Source organism: Chrysochloris asiatica, unplaced genomic scaffold (genome assembly GCF_000296735.1).
Source record: "Chrysochloris asiatica unplaced genomic scaffold, ChrAsi1.0 scaffold00035, whole genome shotgun sequence".
NCBI classification, from domain to species: Eukaryota; Metazoa; Chordata; class Mammalia; order Afrosoricida; family Chrysochloridae; genus Chrysochloris; species Chrysochloris asiatica.
In genome coordinates this window covers 23,952,212-23,967,188 of record NW_006408553.1, presented here as the reverse complement: position 1 = coordinate 23,967,188, position 14,977 = coordinate 23,952,212, and the positions used below count along the sequence as shown (strand labels likewise).

The 14,977-nt window shown below is 37.1% G+C and overlaps 1 pseudogene; it reads left to right on the top strand.

Moving 5' to 3' along the window:
* The first annotated feature begins 13,999 nt into the window (after positions 1–13,999).
* LOC102819850 lies at positions 14,000–14,508 on the top strand (annotated as a pseudogene).
* The last annotated feature ends 469 nt before the right edge of the window (positions 14,509–14,977 follow it).

The window sequence follows — 14,977 nt, the reverse complement described above, 5'->3', positions numbered from 1 at the left end:
ATATATATATATATGTAAATTTCCAGTACACAATTATTTCTATTTACAGCTGAAAAAAACTGACAATGAAATATTAATTACTTAGAAGGAAATTAATCTAAATAATGTTCTGGTAGATTATCATTTTTGCCATTAGTGAAAAAATTGTGGCTCTAGAAAAATTTATTCTGACTAATACAAATGTATTAAACTTACTAGTAAGTAGCTGTTGTTTAAGTACAAACTTTTACTTCAATATTTCCCAGTTCCATTTTATGTAAAGTCACCCATTAAGGAGCAGCTGAGGTTAGATATCATGAAGTTTCAATTTCTGCTGAAAGGTGAAAATGGACATTGTTGTTGTTTTTAAGTACTGTCGAGTCGATTCCAACCCATAGGTACCCTGTATAGGGTTTCCAAGGAGAAGCTGGTGAACTTGAACCACTGACCTTGCAGTTCAAATGACTTTGCATTCTGACCCATTCACCCACAGTGCCACACCAGGAAATGGACATAGTCTCTGATAAATTCTAAAATGTCATGAGCTCTGACAGCAAGCACAGGGAATCATATTGAGAAAGATGCAAAAAAGAATATAGATGGAGACTAGAGCCAGATGGAAGTCCTGGTGTGGTGCTGTGGGTTAATGCAGCAGACTGCAAAGCCATTTGAACTGCAAGGTTGGCTGTTCAAGTTCACCAGCTTCTCTTCTTCAGAAACTCTATACAGGGTTGATATAGGTCATAATCAATTAGACAGCACTTAACAACAACAACAGAGCCAGCTGGGTCATAGCAATGGTTAACAGACTTGTCTGCTAACTAAAAGGTTGAAGATTCAAGTCCATCCAGAAGAGCCTTAGATGAGAAACCTGGCCACCTACTTTTGAAAAATCGGGTATTGAAAATCCTATAGAACACCTCTCTACTCTGACTCACATGGGGATTCCTTGTGTTGATATCCACTGGAAGGCAATTTGTAGAGTCCACTGAGAGTGATCTATGAACAGGCCCTCAGGAATGCTGGTTTGGTCAGTTTAGAATCAATCCCTCTTTCTCTCCATGACCCTTCCAACGACCTTTGTCCCTCTTATGTTGTCTTGCATGGTATGCAATTTTCTAGGTGACTTAAAAATTCTTATAATTATACATGCTAATTAATGTACAATATTCACAAAGCAATGTTAATATCAGTCCAAAATAGATTTTTTTCTGTAAAAAAATCTTTTATCTTATGGTTTAAATAATATTTTTAGCACAAAATCAATGGTATAAAAAACATCAATATGAATGAAGCAAAAGCAGTTCCTGCCTCTCCTTTACAGATCTTAAAAGAGAAAAATTATAAATGAAAAACCATGAATGAAATATTTAGAAAAATATATTGTAATGTGTTTTTATAGCTATCATAGTTAGATTTTTCCATTTTGAGAGATTAAGGGGAGTCACTAAATTCTAAGGAAGATGCAGTTTCTATCACAATTGTGAACAGTGGCGCTATAACAATATCTTCACACGCTTTCCCAGTAGAATGTACATTCTTGGTATTGGAAAATTCTTCACAAGATCACACTGGAATAATGGGGATTTATGTGTCTGACAGATTTTCTCATGCTGTCAACAACCCAGGTCAAGTCACTTTTTTCCTCTTTCCCCCTCTTTCTGTCTTCACTAGAATGTATTCCAATTTTTATTTTCCTTTCCTGTTCAAGCCCTATAGCTTTGCCCAAGGCAAAATGCTGCAGGATTAAAAAGATGAAGCAACTAAGTCAAATCAATAGTAACAGACAGTGAAAGCATGGATATTTCAACAAGCAAATGTTCAGTATTGTCTCTTGAGCTTCCCACCGACATTAACATCACTAAATTTTCTTATTAGAGGTTCTCATGAAACAAGTATAATTAGTAGCAAAGTGCCAACTATTCAATTTTCAAATTAATGAGTTTAATTTCATTAGTCTCAAATTAGACCTTTTGGGTAGATTCACATTTGGGATGTGAGCTCCCATATTACAAGAAGCTCATTATCTATAAATCAGATATCATTGTTATTGTTAGGTGCCTTTGAGTTGGTTCTAACTCATAGTAACCCTATGTACAGCAGAACAAAACTTTACCTTGTCCTGCACCATCCTCACAAGTTCACTGTTGCAGGCACGGTGTCAGTCCATCTTGTTTAACGTCTTCCTCTGTTACCCTCACTCTGCTTTACCAAATATAATGTCCTCCAGGGACTTGTTCTTTCTGCCAACATGTCCAAAGTACATGGGACAAGCCCCACTATCCTTGCTTCTAAGGATGATTTTGTTCATTAGGTGATAAGAAAACTTTTTTTCTAATTCAGATTTGTTCATTAGGAGATTTGAAAACTTTCTTCAGTTTTCTTCAGGCACTTCAAGATATCCTGTTTAGCGCTTTAACTTCTGGATCACATGTGCCAAAAAGGCTGGGAAATGAAGGTGCTGATACAAGAAATCACCTAACTCAGCCCATCTCTCCTCTGGGTAATCACAATTACTTCCACTAAATTGTTTTGTTGATTAGGTCGGTTCCTTTTTTAAAAAAATAAATAAATAGGGTATGTGGTTTAGAATGTGATAAGATTTTGAGAAAAAATATTTAGTAACTTCCTAATTACAAATTAAAGCAGAGGAAAGCTTTGTGGACCTTCATTCACTGATGTTGTTAGGTGCTGTTAAGTCAGTTCCTACTCCTAGTGACTCCATAAACAACAGAAAAAAAAGCATTGCCCAGTCTTGTGCTGTCCTCAAAATTGTTACATTTGATTCCATTGATGCTGCCACTGTGTCAGTCCATCTTGTTGGGGATCTTCCTCATTTTCATTGACCCTTCACTTTACCAAGCATGGTATTTGTCTTCAGGGACTGGTCCCTTCTGATAACATCCAGATTATGAGAAATGAAGTGTCACCATTTCCGATTTCTAAGGAGCATTCTGGCTGTACTTCTTCCAACACAGTTTGTTCTTCTAGCAGTCTATGACACTTCTAATATTCTTCTCCAATTCACTAATGTTGTTGTTGTGTGCAATGGAGTTGGTTCCGACTCATAGCAACCCTGTACTGGTTTCTGAGGCTGTAAATCTTTATGGGAGCGGAAAGCCTCATCGTTCTCCTGCAGAGCAACTGGTAGTTTCGAACTGCTGACCTTACGGTTCATAGCCCGATTCATAACCACTTCACTACCAGAGCTCCTTCACTAATGTAGCACAACTCAAATGAGAAGAAACAACTGAGAATAACCATTAATAATTGGAATGTGGAATATACAAGTATGAATCAAGAAAAATTAGAAGTTTTAAAAAATGAAATGAGATGCCTGAAGACCAATATCATAGGTATTAGTGAGTTGAAATGAACTGATACTGGCCATTTTAAATCAGACAAATGTATAGTCTAGACAAATAGAAGGGAAATGACATCACATTCACTGCCAAAAATAACAGTTCTCTCTATATATATATCTTGAAATACAAATGCAGTCAGTGGTAAGAAAATATATATAAACCCACACTAAAGAAGAGTAAATAAATTATTCAAATTTATGCACCAACTACTAATGTCAAAGACAAATAAATTGAAGACTTTTATCAAATTCTGCAATTGATCAAATATGCAATCAACATGCATTGATAATTATTGGTGACTGAAATGTAAAAAATGTAAACAAAAAAGAAGGATCAGTAGTTGTAAATATGATTTTGGTTATAAAAATAGCATGATAAAATTTTTCAAGACCAATAACTTATTCATTGCAAGTAACTTTTTAAAAAAATGTAAGTAGCATGTTTGCATGTGAACCACACCAGATGAAACACACAGGTACCAAATCCACTACACCTGAGGTAAGATAGTAGGGAGAAGCTCACTATCATGAGTTGGGAACCCACTACAAAACATTTTTGTTCATACGCAAGGTCAATTTGAAGATGAAGAAAATCAAAACAAGTCCATGAGAGTGAAAGCATAGCCTTAAGTATGTTGTTGTTGTTGTTAGGTGCCATCTGGTCAGTACTGACTCATAACGACCCTACACACAACAGAATGAAACACTGCCCTGTCTTGCGCCAACCTCACATTCGTTGCTATGGTTGAGCCCATTGCTGCTGCCACTATGCCAATCTATCTCATTGGAGGGTCTTCCTCTTTTTCTCCAACCCTCCACTTTACCAAACATAATATCCTTTTCCTGACAATATGTCCAAAGTTGTTGTTAAGTGCCATGTTAAGTATTGTTAAGTGCTGTGGAGTAGATTATGATTATAACTCATAGCAACCCTGTACAGGATCTCCAAGGAGTGGCTGGTGAGCTTGAACCATCAACCTTGCATTTCAAACTGACCTTGCAGTTCAGTGCATTAACCCACAGTGCCACACCAGGAGCCCATGCACTAAGTATAAGAGACAAAATCTGGCCATCCTGACTTCCAAGAAGCATTCTAGTTGTACTCCTTCCAACATAGATTTGTTTATTCTTTTGGCAGTCCATGGTAAATTTGAAATTCTCCTCTAACACCATAACACAAATGCATCAGTTCTTCTATGGTCTTCATTATTCACTGTTCAACTTTCCTATGCATTTGAGGTTATTGAAAATACCATGGCTTGGGTATGGTGCACCTCAGTCCTCAAACTGACATCTTTGTTCTTGAATACTTTAAAGAGATCTTGTGCAGCAGATCTACTGAATGCAATACATTGTTTTCTTTCTTGTCTAAATTTGGAGACCATCTCAAGAATCGGTTTGACACATTTAAAATGAATTACAGAAGACCTGATAAGTTGTGGAATGATGCCAAGAACATCATTCATGAGGAAACAAGGCCATTAAAATGAAAATAAAATAGGCAAAAATGATGTCAGAAAGTATATGAAACTTGTTCTAGAGAATGTATTGTAGCTAAAATGAAAAGAAAAAATGATGAAACAAAAGAGTTCAGCAGAAGATTTCAAAGGGAGTTTCAAGAAAACAAAGCAAAGTGGCATAATGGCAAAGACTTCAAGTTAGCAGACCAAAAGGGAGAAACATGCTTGGCATTTCTTGAGCTGGAAGAATTGAAGAAAATTTCAGGCCTTGAGTTGAAATATTGAAGGATTCTATGGGCAAAATATTGAATGACACATTAAACCTCAAACGAAGATAGAAGGAATATACGCTGTACCAAAAATGAATTGGTTAACCTTCAGCCACTTCAATAAATAGCGTATGATCAAGAATCAATGGTACTGAAAGAAGTTCAAGGTTTGCTGAAGGTATTGGTGAAAAGCAAGACTCCAGGAATTGACAGAATAGCATTGAGATGCTTCAACACATGAATGCAATGTTGGTAGAGCTTATTTGTCTATAACAAGACATTTGGAAGATAGCTACCTGGACAGACAAAAGGATACATTCATGCTAGTCTTCATCCCAATGAGTGATGGAAAGCATAAAGTATTAAGCAATAACATTAACATCACACGCAAGTAAAATTTTTCTGAAGTTAATTAAAAAATCTGTTGCAACAGTACATCAATGGGGAAATTCCAGAAAATCAAATGGGATTAAGAAGAGGACTTGGAATGAGAGCCATCATTCCTGAAACCAGATGGATCCTGGCTGAAAACAGATAATATCAGAAAGGTGTTCACTTGTGTTTTATTGATTATACAAAGGCATACAGCTGTGTTGTTCATAACAAACATGAATAACATTGAAAAGAATGGGAATTGCATAACATTAAATGGGATCATGTAGAATCTGTACATAGATAAAGAAGCAGGTGAGTGCTCAAATAGAGCTTTGTTGTTATTGTTGTTGTTATGTGCCGTGGAGTCGATTCCGACTCATAACGACCCTATACAGGGTTTCCGAGGCTGTAGGGGTTTAAAATCAGAAAAGGTATGCATAAGGATTGTATCCTTTCACCATACTTATTTGTTCTATATGCTGAGCAAATATCCAAGAAGCTGGACTATATGAAGAAGAAAGAGTCATCAGAATTGGAGGAAGGCTCATTAACAACCATTAATATGCAGATGATACAACTTATTGCTGAAAGCAAACATTTATTGTTGAAAACCAAAGACTACAACCTTCAGGATTATGCCTTAATATTTTTTTTAAAAAATCCTCACAACTGGACCAATAAGTAAATAGAGAAACATTTTAAGTTGTCAGGGAATTCATTTTGCTGGGAACCATGGAGCAGCAGTGAAGAGTTAAATGACATTATATTGAACAAATCTACTATAAAAGACCACTTTAACATATTAAAAGCAAAGAGTCACTTTCACGATATATTTTTTTTTATTATTATGTGTGCAACAGCTGGACAATGAATAAGGAAGACTGAACAATAATGGATACATTTGAATTAGGGTATTGTAGAAGATTTTTAAATATGTGAGGATGGTATAGTAAGTACTTGGCAATGTTACCTTCTGCTGTATATAGGGATGCCATGAGTTGAAAACAATTATAAATTGTCTTTCATATTTTAATTTTATTTGTTATAATTATTTTAGATAGTTTTATAGAAATAACCAATCATCACTTCACACAACATCTGCTATAAAAGTTTATTTTGACAATTTACTTATGACTCACCAATACTCTGGTAGCGTAGTGGTTACGAATCAGGCTGCGAACCCTAAGGTCAGCGGTTTGAAACTACCAGCCGCTCCGCGGGAGAAAGATGAGGCTTTCTACTCCCGTAAAGATTTACACCCTCGGAAACCCTGTACAGGGTCGCTATGGGTCGGAACCGACTCAACGGCACTTAACAACAACAACAACAACACCAATACTAATGAAGTTTATCTGTTTTCCTAAAGGCACAGTCTTTACTTTGATGCTTATTTCTGTTGGGGTCAAGAAAAATCAAGGCCCAATATATGCACTAACTACATTTTTGTTGTTGTTGTTGCTAAGTACCATCGACTCGGTTCTGACCCACAGTGACCCTGTATAGGGTTTCTGAGGAGTGACTGGTGAGCTTGAACCACCAACCTTGTGGTTCAAACCGACTTTGCAGTCCAGTGCATTAACCTATAATGCCACACCAGGCAGGACTCCCTAGTAGTCATGAATTAATTATGAACTGGCCTTGTTTAGTTAAGTGTTTTATTTACTAATTGGGCTGTGACCCTTAAGGTCAGCGGTTCGGAACTACCAGCAGCTCCACGGGAGAAAGATGAGGCTTTCTACTCCTGTAAAGATTTATACCCTCGGAAACCCTGTACAGGGTCTCTATGGGTCGGAACCGACTCAATGGCACTTAACAACAACAACATAACATTTCAGGGATTTTGAGAAACATGATTTGTAACATGGTAACATTGAAACGGAAGCAGTTACTATTCTCAATATACATTAAATTTTATGGAAAGTATAAGAAAAGCTTCTGGTGACCAAACAAATATCTAGTAGAGACAGAAATGTTATCCTAGAATGAAAAGTACTTGTTTTATACCTTAATGGTTAGAGCAATTGCATTGCAGTGTGTTGTTTTCATTCCTAGTAAGGTTTCCCTAGTCATTCCAAAAGCATATACGTGCATTTCATTTTCAAAATAATAGTAAGACATATTTGGACACTAAGGTAAGATGCTAAGGAGGTGGGTGTTCAAGTATACTTTATTGGAAAATCATTAGGAGTTGTTTTTAGTAAAGAATTTGATGGCATCAAAGGAAGCAATTATTAGTGGAGTGGCCTAGGGGTACCTTTGTATGTTGTGACCTCTATTCTTATCTAGTAGATTGCGTCCCAGAGACAGCTTATGCTTAAATAAATAATTGAAATCCCATAGCATATTTATCACTTTTCCTAAGCCTGATTTACTAAGCAGAAAAGGTGAACTCTTCTTCCGTTCTTCAAAATCCTTATTCCACATTCTCATGCGTGCACACACACAAATACAAATTAAGCTTTTGAGACACTAAGCTGTAGAATAAAAGCAAAGAGAAGGTAGAAATAAAGGCATTTATTTCTGGAAATAGGTGATAGCAAACAATGGTGTTACTCTATTACCTAAAAATTCCTTCTTCCCTTGATGAGAGATTAGAGCATCTAATCCTGCCAGCACCATTTTAATGTTTAATATGATTTAATGAATATTGTCTTTTCCAGTGTATCACTGACCCCAACTCAATCCCAACAACTGTTTAGGATCAAAACCAAACAGGGTCAATATATTTCTAACCTTATGCAAGGTCAAAATAGCATGATTTTTCATAGGCAGTCACTCAAGTTTACAACATTACAAAGTACAAAAGAAAGAGCTATTGTTATTCTTCTTTTATCAATGGGTAAAATTGAAGTCCACACAGTCTAAATGTTCTGTCCACTGTCACAGAATAATAGAGGTAAAGCTGTGAATATTATTCAGCTCGACTGCTGGTCAGCAGAATGTTAATTCCATTTTTGTTCATCTTTCTGGTCTCAGTTTTCACACCTTACCTTCTGTGGCCTACTGCTCTCATCTTCAGAAGCCTGTGGGAGCATTTAATTATTTAATGTCTTTGGCTGTTATGATCCTATTGCTCATTGACAAAACAAAAAAAATCTCTTCATAGATGTGTTTGTAAAGTTAGTGAGTTTAATTGTAAGCCACTTTGAATTTCTTGTGGAAACTGTTGACTTGTGAGCCACTTTGAATTTCTTGTAGAAAGTATTCTTTGAATAGTTTCTCAAAACAATTCCATCTCTGCAATTCTAAGTTCTGAAGCTATTCCTACAGATAATCTTGCAAAAGAACCCAAAGGATATACCTCATAAGATAAGAACCAGATAAGCTGTAACCAAAAGCTATAAGGGAAAGCCTCTAGCTAACAGACTTAGTTCTGGCACTACACACACCTATGTACAACTTTTTTTAAAAAATTAAAGTTAAAATTGTAATTTGTTATATAAAATTTGTCCACAAATTTGTTCAAAGATGAAAAATAAAATGGTTTCTATTGTGTAGTAAGGCCACAAATTTTAACACATATTACAGTTCAGCCTCTTCTTGCTTTCTGCTGGTGCTGTACAATTATAGACACTCACTGCTGAAGGTTTGGTCTGTGGACATGTGCATTACCCGGGAGTTTACTAGAAATACTAGAAATAGTTCCTAGGCCTTACCTAGGAACTATTGAATGAGGCCCTGAATTTTAAAGATACCCAAGTGATTTATTTGAGCAATTTAGAAAGCACTGTTGGCAATTATCTGAAGTGAACTCATGACACTTTTATGACAATCTCCATTTGGATAGTTGACCTTGCACTGTTCTTACTACTGACCCAGCCATCTTCCCCTTTTTTAAGGTACTTCTAGTAGTTACATTTTCATAGTCTTAGCTAGTTCTGTGTCTGCTCTCTGCCACACACAGGTCCTAGGATAGCTCAAGAAAGCGAACTCTTGGCCCCATTGATGCTGAATGTTGCACCGACATGCAGTGACCCTTTTTACCGTAGGGTGGTGCTCTTTCCACTGTGTCATGCTACCTTGAATGATTGAATGCTTCGGATTGTAAGAATGTTTTAGTTGCTTACCAGGATATGTATGGCTGCTATTTTCAATGAAGCATATAGTGCATTCATTTAAATGGCAAGGGAATTTGGAGCAGTTTGAATATTAAATGAATCACTTTATTGTGAAAACCATTATGCTCTTGACATTTTTATTTAGGTTTTATGACTGCTTATACGACTTGATGGCAATTAACTGGAACAATTAGAGGGTTAAAGGTGGGCACATAAGTCACTGATGTTTGCCTGTCTACCAATGCTATTTGAGGTTTCCATGACATAATCCTTTGGGGTCAGACAGTATGTGTTAACTATTGCCAGGGTTTCAAAGAATGGGAGAGACATTTCCTTATGACATGCTATCTTGAATTATTTATCTAAACATTAATAGCAACAAATATTAATTCATTAACCTGCATTTTCTACTAATACAAGTACTATTGAGATCTTTGACTTGAGGCAGGCAAATGATGAACGATGATCCTTGGAGTCAGAGCATCACCAAGGCATTTGATCCACTAGTTTCACTTGAGATTTGCTTTTTGTATAATAAAACAGGTCTCGACCTTATGAGTCAATAATCTTGTTTCAAAAGTCTGTGTGTTTCTCTTGATCCAAAGTCACTGCAGAATAATATAGGGCTTCACAATCAAAAAACAATAAGATGATTTTTCTGGAGTGTAAAGGTATATCAAGGTGAGATGGGTAGTTCTTAATCAGTGCAATTCAGAAGGGAGGGGGGTCATCGACATGACTTAGAGTCATCAACACAAGATGATAGTAGGAAGCAGGTTAGCTTTTAGTCAGTTTTATTCTTGTTTTAAAGATTAAAAAATAAGAAATCTAAAGCTAATCCCTCCCGTTTTATGACTTGTACCTGGGGCAGTCCACTTCTGCCACCATCTCCCTTCTTGACATTCCACTGAAAAGAATTCCTTCCCAAGTTTTAGAGTGCAGAACACCAAGTACACATATATTCCATCTCTAATGGCTAGCATAGTTTTCTTCCACAAACTGCCAAAAGAACCAACGGATCTGTGTCAGATGAAGTACAGCCAGAGTGCTCCTTAGAAGCCAAGATGGCTTTATCTCTCATACTTCAGACATATTGTCAGGAGGTACCAGTCCCTAGAGAGGGATATCATGATTGGTAAAGTGGAGGGTTAGAGAAAAAGAGGAAGACCCCCAAGGAGACAGATTGGCAAGAAGTGAAATAGCATCACTGATGACAGAGTCCTGAGAGACCTCATGTGTTTACTTGCGAATCCATTATGTTCCCTTGGGGAGCCTGGTGTGGGGCTGTGGGTTGATGCGTTGGACTGCAAGGTAAGTTTCACCCAAAAAGTTGGTTGGAACCACAAGGTCAGTTTGAAATGCAAGGTCAGTGGTTCAGACTCACCAGCTGCTGCTCGAAAACCCCACAGCGTGTTGCTATGTGTCAGATCCAACTCGATGGCACTTAACAGCAACAACAATGTTCCTTTGAGAACTTCAATTAGCCATATAGTCCTGTATCATTAATGCCAGATTCCTTTAGACTAATTATGGGTGGTACAAATTCTAACACACTTGGCCGTGACCTTGCTGGACATTCACATTTTCCCAAAGGTCCCTCAAAAGAAAAGCCTGGACATCTACTTCTGAAAAAGGAGCCATTGAAAATTGTATGAAGCACACTTCTACTCTGACACACACGGGTCACCAGGAGTCAGACTCAACTCCAAGACAACTGTTTGGTTTGGTTTGTTTTTTCCCTGTCATTAAAGAAATAGCCAACAGATCATTGCTTAGTGGGTGGCATCACTAATGTGTATGTAAAATGAGTAATACATTTTAATGAATTACCTCTCAGTCACCTTTGCTCTTTATACATCCCATTCCTCTTCTCTATTCAAACTGACCAAAAATGATGCATTAATTTATTTCATTGGATAATTGTCAGCATTGCTCAGGAAAATAAATACCACTTGAATATAAATATCATAGAATACGCTTACTAGGGAAACATTGGAAGCACACCTAAATCCTTTTATTACACGGATTATTATAAATCATTATAAAGAAATATTTCCCTCTTTAAAGAAAAAAAAAAATGTCTTCTATGCAGAGATCTATTCTGGACTCTTCTTAATAAAGAAGAAAATATTTTAACTGCCCAACAGGTTTCATGATGGTCCTGACAAGCTCTGTGCCCAAATTATCATATTCATGTGGTCTTAATGGCACTCTTGGTTCTTTCTGTCCTGGACCTGAATCCAAATCTTGATTTTTTTTTTTTTTTTTTCTTGAACAAATAAAGGGAACAGCTGTGAGGTCTTGGGTCACCTATACAATTTCGCCCTTTCAGCAGCTGGCTTTGCAAAATTGCAAGTAATTAGCATATACAAATTGCTCTCAGCCCTATTTTTATTAAGTGCCCTAGATGATCACCAAAAAAAAACAGTGTCTTATAAAATTGTATGGCCAAAACAATGATTGGAGAGATGTTCCTCTTGACAAGTCTCTATGGGTATATACATATACAATTTTTGTTGTCTGGGGAATCCTTTTTGGTACTATAAGAACTATGAAGGATCTGAGATGTTGAGCAACTTGCAACCTAACAAGCTAGTCTGCCTTGTGGAAGAAGACATAAGAATACTGCATTAGAGAGGACAGATACCCTATGACTACAATATTGGCAATTACTGTTGTTAAGTGCTGTTGATTTGGTTCCGACTCATAGTGGTCCTGTATAGGGTTTCCAAGGAGCAGGGGATGAGTTTCAACTGCCACCCTTGTGGCTCAAACCAAACTTGCAGTCCAGCACATTATCCTGCAGTACCACACCAGGACTACACACCAATGGCAATGAGGCAATGAAAAGAAAGCCTGATAATGCCAAGATATGCAAGAGGTGGGGGAACACTTATATAATGGGCTGCTGCTCCTTTGAGCCAGAGAAAAAAATTTTCTTTATTACACTGAATATTCCCTGTGTCCAAAGGGAGAAGCTGTCTTTTCCCTCTCAGGTTTTTTTTGTTTTTTTTTTTTTTTTCTGTTTTGTTTTTGAGTTTCAGTCTTGGAGGGGGGATTTGTCCTAAACGGACTTGATTGTTTGCTTTCATGGCTTCCCAGCAAATAACTTGCTTATTCTTGTAGTAGTCAATCAAACTGCCATTTTTGTTTTGGGTTTTTCCTGCAGATCTTTCTTTGAAGATGTATTTTCTGTTGCTCTAGCTGTTCCAGGATGGTCTGCTTGTTCTTTCTAGTGGGATGTCTTACCTCAGAAGGTTTTGAATGGGGCTTAGGAGTCCACCTAAGGTCCTATATACTACAAAGGCTCCGCAAGAGGCCTGTTTCACTGGGCAAGTTCTAGAACCCCTTTTAGGTATTCCAATCAATTATAGGCTGAAGACAGGCTTACAAGCTTTCTGTCATCATGTTTCCCGACATTCCTTTCTATCCCACTCAAGTGTCTATTTTACAATAGTAGTCAGGAAAAACCAATATTTATAAGACAGTCAAACATCTTAGTATTATTTCCCCTCTTCAGACTACCCTCTCAGGTTTTTAACTGTACAAATAATCTGGAAAAAAATAATAGCTTGGATAAAAGGTAGTAGATCTCTGTTCTCAAGATGTGCACACATATGGAGAATTTTATCCCAATAATGGGTTTATTAGATACAAATTAAACTCTACCCATATTGGTAAGAATGAAACAGACATTTATTGTTAAACATTACTTTTTTCCTCATAAGAGAAGGATTTGCTTGGCTTGCCTAGCAGAATAAGGATTCAGTATGTGAATTTTTCTGTTTGGATAAATACGATTATAAAATAAATCAATTTTATTTTTTAAAGAATATAATTACTTACCTGGACAGTTGATAAGAATGGGGAAGACATAGGAGGGATTATGTGCCTTGTAATACAAATATTACCTTTTCTTTTGCACATTGCTGCCCATTTTAATATTGTTGGCCAGAAGCAAGGAAAGGGAGCAAAGGAAGTTATAGGAGATCTCAGAGTTGGCGGCAGGGGAGAGTCAAGTAAGTTCCAGAGGTTGAAATTGTCAAACCTAATCAGACCTAGCATAGGAGCACAACACAATCAGATCTCCAGCCATCAAGGTTGTTGTTGTTGTTGTTATGTGCCATGGAGTCGCTTCCAACTCACAGCGACCCTGTACAGGGTTTCGGAGGCTATAAATCTTTACGGGAGCAGATAGCCTCATCATGCGGAACAGCTGGTAGTTTCAAGCTGCTGACCTTATGGTTAGCAACCTGATTCCTAACCACTACGCTACCAAAGCTCCTTAGCCATCAGGGTAGTTGGTATAAATGCAGTCATTTGAGTGTAAATTAAATTCTGCCCATGTGACACCCAGCAACTTGTTTAACCTCACTAAGATTTGGTTTCCTCTTTTACAAAATAATTATCAAAAGTTAGCATAGGCTCTTCCTCTTCCCTTAAGTGGTCTAAGGTAATCTTACAAAATGGTACTCACTTGACCCAGAAAACCCCACAAAATAATGCAAATCCAGAGGTTCAAATCTCCGGGTCCATTTTAAGAATGACTGTGAGACTGCCCAGGCAATCAAGGGTATGCATATCCAGATAGCCATCAAGTATCTTAAAGATGTCACTTTGCAGAAGCAATGTGTACCATTCCGACGTTACAATGGTGGCGTTGGTAGGTATGCCCAGGCCAAACAGTGGGGTTGGACACAGGATCGGTGGCCCAAAAAGAACGCTGAATTTTTGCTGCACATGCTCAAAAATCCAGAAAGCAATGCTGAATTTATGGGTTTAGATGTGGATTCTTTGGTCATTGAGCATATCCAGGTCAACAAAGCTCCCAAGATGTGCCGCCGAATTTAAACAGCACTCATGGTTGGATCAACCCCTACCTTATTGAGATGATCCTCACTGAAAAAGAACAAATTGTTCCTACACCAGAAAAGGAGTTTCCACAGAAGAAAAAGATATCTCGGAAGAAACTGAAGAAACAAAAATTTATGGCTCAGGAGTAAATTAAGCTTAAAATAAAATGTAAATGAAAGATAAAAAAAAAATAAAAGTTAGCATAGGATCCAACAGAGTGGATTTTCTATAAATGGTAAATCAAATACGAAGAAGCAACGTTGGACAATGTTTAAGGAAAAAATTCTTTAGCCCCTATTGCTTTGCTAACACTTTATAGTTAGTTATGTAATCTAGTACTAACTTTAAATTTTCTCAATTTCTAGTGAGGCACTATTGGATAAGCAATGGACTGCTAACTCAAAGACTGGTGATTCAAATCCACCAGCTGCTTCTTAGAATTCTTTTACAGGGTCGCTAAGAGTCACAACAGACTTAATGGTACTTGACAATGACTGTGTCTTATCTGTACACACTTATACAAGGGATAATAATACTATCTAAATCATGGAATTAATGTGGAGATGAAATGAAATAATACATATAAAGTGCTCAGAACAATGCTTGAGCATAGTAAAC